At 42.5% G+C, this 10,810-nt stretch overlaps 1 long non-coding RNA gene across 3 annotated transcripts in view; it reads right to left on the bottom strand.

Annotated features, from left to right (window-relative positions):
* Nucleotides 1-3,740, bottom strand: part of LOC133282558 (uncharacterized) — a 5,672-nt gene extending 1,932 nt beyond the window's left edge. Inside the window, exons 1-3 of one of the 3 annotated variants that reach the window (XR_009747656.1) lie at nucleotides 3,470-3,740; nucleotides 1,573-1,701; nucleotides 1-24 (exon numbers count right to left, since the gene is read on the bottom strand). The exon at nucleotides 1-24 is cut by the window's left edge and continues 342 nt beyond it. This is a non-coding gene — a long non-coding RNA (uncharacterized LOC133282558). The remainder of the gene's footprint in view (nucleotides 25-1,572; nucleotides 1,702-3,469) is intronic. The other 2 variants (XR_009747655.1, XR_009747654.1) reach the window with 2 other exon arrangements.
* Nucleotides 3,741-10,810: the final 7,070 nt, after the last annotated feature.

The following is a 10,810-nucleotide window of genomic DNA, read 5'->3' as shown; positions in this document are numbered from 1 at the left end:
TTGACTGGAGAGTTATGGAATTACCTGTGGAAACATATTGCAGAGGGTCAAGCCAGAGGGTCGATTTGTCAGGCGGCGGTGTCAGAGTCCTCACATCCACAACTGTAATTTGTTTTCTTAACACTTTTTTTTTCCAGGATATGTAGCTGCAGAGGCCTAAGCCTATAAATTTCCAACTTCACACATGTTCATTGTTTAGTTTCCTTTTCTTTTTTCTTCCTTTTTTTTTTTTTCTTTTTTTTTTTTTTTCTCCCCAGAGTCTGGTTTTATCCATACAGGATTTTTTACTAATGTGATAAACTTTAGGAGCTCAGATTCCATACATCACAGGCCGTGGTGTCAGAAGATTAGCAAACAGCATCCTTTGTAAAGGCATGATTTATCTGTCCCCCTTTTATCCCATCTGCACCCCCCTCTCCCTCCACATCCACAGCAAAACAAGGTTGGTTTACAAAAACATTCTTTACAGAAGGATCTATGTTGAAAATTTATCAGTAAATTTAAGATGAAATTAAAATATTGCCCAGCATTTTGGATGGCAGAATACTGTCAATAATTTTACCATAATTAATGCAGAATAACAAAATCGGCAGCAAACCAGAATGGAACTAACAAGTAAATGTTTTTTTCCATGCAATAATTGTTCAGCCTGGAGAAGAGAAGGCTCTGGGGAGACCTTGGAGCAGCTTCCAGTGCCTAAAGGGGCTTTGGACAAGGTCCTGTAGGGACAGGACAGCGGGAATGGCTTTAACCTGCCCGAGGGGAGACTGAGATGAGCTCTTAGGCAGAAGCTCTTCCCTGTGAGGGTGCTGAGGCGCTGGCACAGGGTGCCCAGAGAAGCTGTGGCTGCCCCATCCCTGGCAGTGTTCAAGGCCAGGTTGGACACAGGGGCTTGGAGCAAGCTGCTCTAGTGGAAGGGGTCCCTGCCCGTGGCAGGGGTTGGAGCTGGAGGAGCTTTAAGCTCTTTTCCAATTTAAACCAGCCTGATTCTATGATGAATAAGGAAGTGGAAATGCTGCAGTCTCTCCATATGGATCAAATCCCAGGGTGAGTGCTGTGATGTGCTGGTGTAACTGCCGTGCCATCCTCACCATGTCACAGGCAGAGGGGAGGTGGAGAGGAGGGCTGAGGGAAACAGTCTGTGGGTTTGAGTTCTGTTCAATTTCATTGTTTTTATTAGGGGATATGTCTTTTTTTGTTTTCAGATATGATCATCTGACTATTATGTGAAGCATTAGGACAGCAATAAGAGTTTTAGCTGAAAACGGGGCCAAAGTCACTGAAGAATTTTGTAGAGTATCTTATTTAATTACAGATTTCATCCTGCAGCAGAGAACTTTCATATAGAGCAAAGCCCTCTGTAGCACCTTCTTTCCCTAACGTCTATATACTCTCATTTTCAGCTCTCGCCTTCTATTTCTGAGCACTAATGCCCATTAATATCCAGAAAGTGTCAGTTGTATCCAAAGTTTCAGTCTATTAAATCAATGAAAAATATATTGGATTTAATATGTTTGGCTTAGGAAATTTGTTTTGTCTGCTGCAGCCTACTGCAGCTTGCTCTGAGCTTACCTCTGTTTGAATTAGAGGGTGCCGGCTCATGTGCAGCTCAGACATTGGCCCATAAGACCGTGAAGCGTAGCTGATTTTTGGAGAAACTACTAAGTAGTTTCTATAGTGATAATGATGTACTATGTGCACCTATTGGGAATATATAAAATTAGAGAGAATTTCTGTTTGCTTTGGTCCTCTTTCTAGAATAATTACAGTAACTGCCATTCATTCCCATTCTGTTACCCTGATTATTCTAGAATAACCTGGTTATTAGGGTTTAGTCATGTTTAAGAACATACTGCAAAGTGACAACTTGTCATGTTGGTATTATCAATACTTTAAAATTTCCATATTAGTGACCCAATTTCCTCAAGATTTCTGAGTGTTTAATTTGGTAGGGAGAAGTAGGGAGGGGAGTAAATGATGCCTCTTGCTCTTCTCTGTTCAAAGTAACCTTAATTTTCCATTCCTGAATAGAAACCTTTCCCTTAGAGACTAAAAAAAGAGTCGAAACAATTACATCTTACAACCCTAAACACATTCTCAGCTTGGAAATCCTTCCTCTCCTACTGAATGTACTGGGTAACCCTTTTAAGATTTCCCCCTGCCAGTGGCAGAAGTGCCATTGCTAAATTCAGGGAATTATGGAATCAAGAATTGCTGAGTGGCCAGGTCCAGGCCTGTTTCCTAAAACAGCACTTTGCAGCCTTAAAAAGCCACCATGTTTAATGGAATTCATTACCTTTACCAGCACTTTCCCTCTGAGGTGAGTTATCCTCCACAGGGCAGGTGGACAGTAGTAGGTATTTCCACTCTTACTTGAAATTTCCTCTGCCCAGAGGAATTTCTCCTCCAAAAGGACTGAGGTTTAACCAAATGAAGCACAGGGAAAGCTTCACGCTGGTGAAGGTGCATATAAAGCTGTCCAGAAGCACACTTAGCTGACGTACTGACAGATTGTGCAATTTTGCTGTGGTAATTACTCAATGGTTCAGCAAATGGTAACTAAATACTTTGGAAATCAAAATGTCTAATTGCAGACGCACATATGGTATATCCCCATCCGTTCCACAGAAGGTAATGTAACAAGCACACCCAAACCTTCCCTTAATTCCCCCAGCTCAGAAGCCACCAGTGACACAAAACAGTTGTAATTTGGAACAGTGTTTGGGGAAACAAGGTATAAGGAAAAGAGTTTTTGGAAAGCATGATGTGCTACATACAAAGCTGGGTTACAAAAGTAAGATTGAGCTAATTTTGTCAAGAAAGAGAAAAAATATTAATGCTGTAATGTTGCTACTCTAGTGTATATATAGAAACCTCTTTACTGCCATAGATAGGCCAAAATTATAAAGGTAGGTTCAATATTTGGTCTTTACCAGCAGTGGAGACAGGTGGATGTGGACACACAGGGTTCATGACACAGATGATACCTGTGCTACACCATGACAGGGGAGCATGGAAGAGCATGGGGGAGCCCACACCAGCTCTGCTGGAGCCCATCACCATGGGGAAACACATTCCCCAAACTCACCAGTAAGTACCAAACCCCATGGCTGAGCAGGAGAGCAGAGAAAGGACCTGGGCCACTTTCCTCACAGGTTTCTGCATACTGAAGGAGGACCCAGGCAAGAAAAGGAGATGGAGGGACTTTGTCCAATGGCGGCAGATGATGCCAAGGGGTAGAGGAGAGCAAATGAGGCCCTTGCATCCCCTTAAAACCATAAATGCGGGACATCATTCTTAAACCAGGATTTAAAATAAGGTCCTTGGTCCCTTTTGCTCCTGATGAGGAGTTCAAAGTCAGGCAACCCAGAATAAACTCCAAAGAACAGTGTCTTACATAGATGTGAAATAATAATTTTCCAATGTTTCCTTTAGAAACTCTTAATCTGAAGAATTGCTAAAATCTGACGTCTGTATTTATCCATCCATCCACCCAACCATTCCTATTGCTCCTCCACCAGGTTTTAAGGCCTTAAGCCTTCCACAGCTTAAGAGAATTCTTTTCCCCCTTTGTACCTCCTGTATCACTACTCCATTTCATGTAATTTCCACATCTTCTTTAATTTCCAAGGAGAGGAGCAGCTATATCAGTGCTCAGAACAGCTCAGCCATGCACATGCGCTGCACATCAGCCAGCTGGGTTTACTGCTTTGGGCTGGCCCTTTGTAAGGTCAGAAGAAGGCAAAATCCTACCTCTTATTTAAGGCAACACCTTAATTTATAAGTGTTCAGAAACCCTTATTGCAGGAGGCCTAATGGAATTAATCATTAATCAGGGCTCCTGAACTGGCTTCAGACCTTTTTCCTATAAAAGATAGTCTTATGTTCTACATTTTGTAATAATTAGGCTGAAAACCTGCATTGCTTACCTCTCTTCTTCTCAGAAGAAACCCAACCCCCCATTATTGTGACTCTCCTCGGAATTAGGAGTTCTTCTTTTTATTTCTTGCTATTAATGTTTAGAAGCTATGAGGATGTATGATTAATGCAGGTAGCGTGACTTTGATATAGGACAAAGTAGCATTAATTGTATGATATACATTATTTTTAAAACAACTACATTGTCTTCATCTTGCATAATTATCTCTTTGTTGCTGTTAATCAGGATTTCCCAAAGTGACACACAATAAAAAGCATTAAGGTTTGTGTCAGCAGATCCAAATCTGGAATCAAATCTATCTGTACCATCAGGTGCCCATTAGGCCGGTGGAATTGCACATTAAAGGTACTCAGACAATGCAGGCGGTTTTCTCTTGCAGTAACAGGGAGAAAGGAGAAATTGGAGCTCTTGGGTACTGAAGGAAAAGACAGTTCCTGCCCAGTCCATTATATACAAGTGAACAGAGGGAAACAGAGATGAAATATTCACCCACTGATGGTTTTAACCACTGCCTCAGAAACTTTTCAGAATATCCTGTCTGCATGAAAATATCCTCAAGGTTTTCCTCACTCAAGTTTTAGCCACAACGTTTTGCTCTGGTCAGGCAACACTGCACAGAAGGGGCTTCCAGAGCACAGCTGCTGCTGTTTCCTGGCAGGACTGAGTGGTACTTCTGTGATGTGTCTTACCCAGGCATGGGAACAAGGATGGCCACTGCCCCACTTTAAAGTGTGACAGATGGGATGAGTATGGAGCAGAGAGGTCCCAGGCAGAGGCAGAGATAAGGCCAAGGGATGCAGAAACCACACCAAATCATTGGGGCAGCTTGACAAACTGTTGCTCTGGTGCCACTGAGCAGTGCTCGGCCATTGATCCAGGGTCAAGACTTATTTCCTAGAGGAAGAGCGAGCAACTGGACACAAACCTTCGTAAGGACACACCGGGGCTGGTGTGATGAACATGAATATAAAGTTCACCAGCTATAGAAGTTTAAATGGCTTTATGGGAAAATGTTTCCTGTGTATGCTTCCAGCTCCACTGATCATCTTCATAATGGAGTTAGGTGGGAATATTTTCCAGGAAGCATATTTCAAGGCAGAAGCACACAGTCTTTGGGCTTTCCTTTCTTTCCTCTTTTCCCCCACTTTCATCCTCCTTCCTTTCTCCTTGTTTCTTTTAAAGAAAAGATTAAAAAAACAAGGGACTGTACAATCTGCACACCATGCAAACTGCCTCTCCAGTGCCCGCCTGGCCTGCCTGTTGCTTCCACAAGAAGCACTGTTGGATGGAGTGGAAAGAGAATCCATTGCTTCAGACACACAATGCAAATGCTGTGTTTCTCTTAGAGTGAACAGGAGGAGGGATGAGCGCAAATGCTGGCCTTCATCCTTCTGCAGATGTTGTGCAGACCCAAAGGCCATGCAGGGAACATGGTTCTGTGATTCTATGATTCTGTGAACATGCAAAGCATGCACTGAGGCAGGGCAAAGGCACCACACAGCGGGGCTAAGACAAGAAGAAGAGCTTTTAAACAAGCAGGAAGGCACATCAGGCCAAAGGAGAAAATGAGCCCGGAGCAGTGAAGTAAGAATGATAATACCAAGCACTTATGTTCAAAGCACTGTACAAATATTAACTAATTAATCCTCAAAGCCCGCTCTGGAGTAGATAAGCAAGTGTTATTATCCCCTTCTTGATGGGGAATCTCAGGCAGCAAGGTTAAGTGTCACGTCCAAGGCTACAGAGAAAGGTTTCAGAAGACATTTTTAAGGGCATAAACACTCCAAACCCAGTCCTGTGCTCACTCCAGAAGCTGAGACCATGCTGGAAATCAGGCACCAATAGGCAGCAAAGAGAAAGGGTCTGAAGACTGGCTACCACCTTGGAGGAAGCCTAAACTCCTCCTCAACCACCTTATAACACATTCACTCTTAGCTCTTGCAGCTTGGAGCAGCCTTTTAACTCGGCTAAAGATGATCCAGTGAAAGACCAGGAGGAAAAGAGTCATATGTTGCTTGGGCTCATGCTTGGAGGCTCCCATCCACCTCTTGCTGTCACCTTGAGCATGTTCAGCTCCTCCTGGGATACTGTGTAAGTAATGGTTGTAGTTAGCTGAAAGGTGAACCAGGAAGGAAAATCAATAAATAAAGTTGAGTTGATAGCAAATTAAGAAAGTAGCTAACTCTGACTTGCCATGATGCTTTTGGAAGCTGTGGCCCCAAAAGAGGGAGCTCCACCTTCTAGGGAAGCATAAGAGTTACGTTTCTCACAAAATTCCAACCATCTTGTGCAGGTTTCCCAGCAGAAAAATCAATCCTTGAGTGTTTTCCATCTGAAGCAAAGGAGGAAGAAGGGGTCTTTCTGGAACCTGACCCAGAAATTAAGTAACAATGGATCAAGAAACTCCAGTTTGACCCACTCCCCCTGAAAAAGGCTTAAGTTGGAAATGTTTCAGGTTGTAGCCAATCTCTCAAAGTAATGAAGATTCAGAAGAAGTGCATATACAAAAAGAGATTAACAATATGCAGCCAGGAAAACCCTTTTCTTACCAAAAAAGAGTTCATACGTCAAATGTGTTTACTGTTCACAATATGGATTAGAGTGGTATTTCAGGGTATTCTGGAGGGCATGGGGCGGAGGGAGCAAGAAAAGGAATTGTCTATGGTCTGCATTTGTTGCTCCAGTTCCTGTACTGACAGCAAAGGACCTTTGATTGTAAGATGAATTGTGGAGCAGGAGCTGCGGCTCTGTTTTTGAGCCATCGGTATTTTCACTTGTGCTTTTGACTTCAGGGAGCCCTTTCAGACACAAGAATAGTGAGGTGGATGTAGAGCTCCCAGAAACAATAACAGGAACATTTGCCAATTAATCTATCACACACTGTAGCACAATTTACCTTTTACCCTTCCAATTCTGAAGAGTTACCATACAATTCAAATATCAAATTGTTACTGGATGTAGCAAAAATGGGAGGATGTGGGGGTAAAAAAGGGACACATCAATAACAGGACAACGCTTCTAATTTCCTGCACAGCTTGTTAAACATGACCTCGTTGGTAAATCTGGTCAGTATTTTCCCAATACTCCTTCTAAACATCCATATGCATACCCCTTTCTCAGACAGTCTCATCCACACTCATAGGGATGGCCTAAGTAGTAGCAAAAGCATTGGACCCCCATGTTCCCCCAGGCTCTGGCTTCCCCACACCACAAACCCAGGCCAAGCACCATGTGCCTTTTCTCTGTGCCTACCTTCCAACAGCACCAAAATCCCTTTTGGTAGAAGATTTGGGATAGAATGTCTTCTAAATCATTCTTTAACCCTATCCTTCATTTTCTTTAGCATTGATAAACATGGGCAAAAAAAAAGAGATGTGTTTCCAGGTTTAACGAGCCATTTATAACTAATTACTGAAGCTTATTAAGTACAGCTCTGGCTTGGGCATTTTGTCCCTACCTTTTCTCTACAGTATTCACCAAAATTTGGCTTCCTGAGAGGAACTAATTGAATTTCATGGTTTACACATTACTTGCACACTCTTTTTAATCCCCAGCTCTAGTTTTTCTTTCACAGATTGTCCCAGAAGAAAGCCAAAACATTAACTTTCTATTCACTGTATAAATAAGGGTATTTTTTAAAATTCTATCTACAGGCACACACACACTGGGCTGGAGCTTTTTCTAATTCTTCAGTGCACTGGTGCAACTCCATTAAATCAGCAGCCACACGGCCGTATGGAAACGAATGTAAGATCTGCTACGGGTGATTATGGACAAACAGAATCAGATGAGCCAGATATTTGCAAGCTTTCAGGGAAATTGGCTTTCATCTACAGATTTGGCTTGTTCTTTATAGCAAATTCTGGGGGAGTTAACCATTCAGTACACTTTGGAATGCTTTCCTCCTCCAACTCCTCTGTGATCTCCTCAAAGGAGTTGACAAGTCCAACCAATATCTCTGTAGATGGAGACAGAGCATTCTCCCAAGTGCTGGAGGGAGTCTTTGTCTCAGCTGTGTCAAAGGGAATTTGTCTTTAACATCAGCAGAATCAGTATCTCACCTTAAACTTGTGCCCCTGTTAAGTACCTTCTTAACACTTGTTTAGCATCTTGTATTGTCCAGGCAAAACACCACCTAAGCAGGGAGACCAAGAAGTGGTGTAATATACAGTTACAGTTCTGGTGTCCTCAACATCAAAAGGACATGGAACTGTTGGAACAAGTCCAGAGGAGGCCACGAGGATGCTCAGGGGCTGGAGCACCTCCTGCATGGAGACAGGCTGAGGAAGTTGGGGCTGTTCAGCCTGGAGAAGAGAAGGCTGCGTGGAGACCTCAGAGCAGCTTCCAGTATCTGAAGGGGGCCTATAGGGATGCTGGGGAGGGGCTCTTCATTAGAGACTGTAGTGACAGGACAAGGGGTAACGGGTTAAAACTGAAACAGGGGAAGTTTAGATTGGATCTAAGGAAGAAATTCTTTCCTGTGAGGGTGGTGAGGCACTGGAATGGGTTGCCCAGGGAGGTTGTGAATGCTCCATCCCTGGCAGTGTTCAAGGCCAGGTTGGACAGAGCCTTGGGTGCAATGGTTTGATGTGAGGTATCCCTGCCCATGGCAGGGGGTTTGGAACTTGATGGTCTTAAGGTCCTTTCCAACCCGAACTATTCTATGATTCCATAACAATTATCCACATTAAATGGGAATATTTGTATGTCATGAAGCACACAACTTGTGCTTCCAAATGCATTTTTAAGGGGTGGTGAGGGAGGACATAAGCTGCAGTCCAGCTATTTGAAGGAGAACCAGCACAAGAAGGAATATTCCAGGCAAATTTATAGTCAATGTGTATGCAGTGAATCGGTTCCAGCCCAAGACATTTTTAGCAAGTCACAGCAGCTGCTTGATCTTTACTGCAATGTTTCCTATAGAAACAGTGTGAGGAAGCTTGCCCAGACTTTCCAGAGGGGCTGTGGAATGGAGATGACCTATTGAAAGTTCAAGTAACAATTTCCAACACAACTGCAAACTTTTCCAGTGATCTTCCTCTCTTTTGGTCACTGCATCTTAAAGGGGTTTAGAAAAGGGGTCTCCAAATGTATGAATGACATGAAAAAACCCTCTAGAGTTCCTATTATTCAAAGTCTTAAGGAGAAAAATGTTTAAAGAAGCAATCTTTTACAACAGCACAGCTCACTATGACTCAAACTGCAGAATTATCATATAGACTTGATAATAATTATAAAAATATATAAATTGATAATGATAACTGACAATAATGATACATTTGGTTTGGGTTTGTTTGTCTGTTTTTCACAAAGACAGCCTGTGGGCTGCTGTTGTGTAAATCAGTTTTCTCAGTGCAAATAAAAGCCACTCTTGGTAGAAAAATATAGCCTCCGAAGTCTTTTAATAAGTGCAAAATAACATTTATTTTCCCATCCACCCCTGCCTGCATAGCTGAGATGCACCACAATTAAAAAGTAGATTTCAAAGCAAACAAAGCTGAAGCAGCAACTCAGGCCTGGGGAAAATCAGCACTTCCAGTTAGATCTTGGCAAATGTGGAAGCAACAGAAGCTGGGGTCTCCAAGGAGGGAGTCTCAGGTTACTGCAGAGCTGGGGCAGTACCACCAATCGACCTCCAGTGAGAAACTTAGGTGGGATTTAAATGCATGGGGCTTGTGTTTGCCGTCTGCACATGGATGAATTGTATCCAAAGTGATTGCCAAAACAAATAAATGGGGGAAAAAAGGAGCAAAAAGCATTCCACTGCTTTGAATTCTATGAGTTCTCTGACACTTCTAAGGGCAAGAGGAACTATATTTCCTGGGGAAATAAAGTTTCCAGTCGCACCATGTCTTGGTGTCTCCTTTGTGGACAGCACTTGTTATCTTTGATAATCCTGCTGCTGATTATGTTGTTTCAATCTGACTGTCATTTTACACCCTGCTGGGCAGGGAAAGAGAGAGAAGCTGGAGAGTAAAAACTGATCAACTTTAAGTTTGCTTTCCATGCGTGCGCTATAATAAACAATAACGTATGCAGAGAATGTGCTGCTAAAATTGGGTCCTGTGCTACAAATTTGATTCTGTAAGAATTGTTCTGAGGTTAATTTAAATAATATTCTTGAAAACCACATAATTGAACACATTTTATTTTTAATGCTGCATTATAAATATACTCTGATACATTATGAAAGTTGCAAATAAAATATGCTTTCGTTTGCATTTACAGTCTTAAGCCAAATTAAAGCATCAACTTTAATTAATTAAAAAACAACTCATGGCTTTCACTGCCTGAGCTGTTTGGGGCAGGCAACAATGATTTTGCCTAATCTCATTCAATATCAGTTCCATCTCTGGAGAAAAAACAAGGTGTGTGCATTAAAAAGTACTGCAGAGAAGCAGAAAGAAATGTTCCTTGTGATATTTTTAAGTGTTCTCTAGAGCTAAGAGGATTTGAGATGCACCAAAAGGAGCAGTTTAGCCAAAACCCTGCCTTACACGTAAGTGATTCACCCCAAAAGTGCGTACAAAGAAAACATGGTTGTAATTTATGCGGTTTGTGAATGGGGTTTGGTGGGGAGGGCAGCAGCCTGTGCAATGTTGAGTTGTACACTTTTACATACTCTATGGATCCCCACCTCCAGGTGTGAAAAGTGCATAATGGAACAATAAAACTTTATTAAATATGGCCTTAGGCAGTAGTGCAAGGTTCACTGAGCAGCTTAATCATGCTTACTCCAAAGAGCAGCTGAGTTGGAGAGGTCAGCGATGGAGACCTTGAGGAGCGCATGGTCCTGCTCCTTCTCTACAGGATTTGCATTCACCACGCTTGCTTGTACTGGTTGACCTGCAAGAGAAGGATGCATGAAAA

The sequence above is a fragment of the Pezoporus flaviventris genome, unplaced genomic scaffold (assembly GCF_033815535.1).
Source record: "Pezoporus flaviventris isolate CSIRO_AGI_PZ_B2104156 unplaced genomic scaffold, CSIRO_AGI_Pfla_v1 ptg000129l, whole genome shotgun sequence".
In the NCBI taxonomy this organism is placed as follows: Eukaryota; Metazoa; Chordata; class Aves; order Psittaciformes; family Psittacidae; genus Pezoporus; species Pezoporus flaviventris.
Note: the sequence above shows the minus strand (reverse complement) of the source record. Positions and strands in the feature narration are given on the sequence as shown.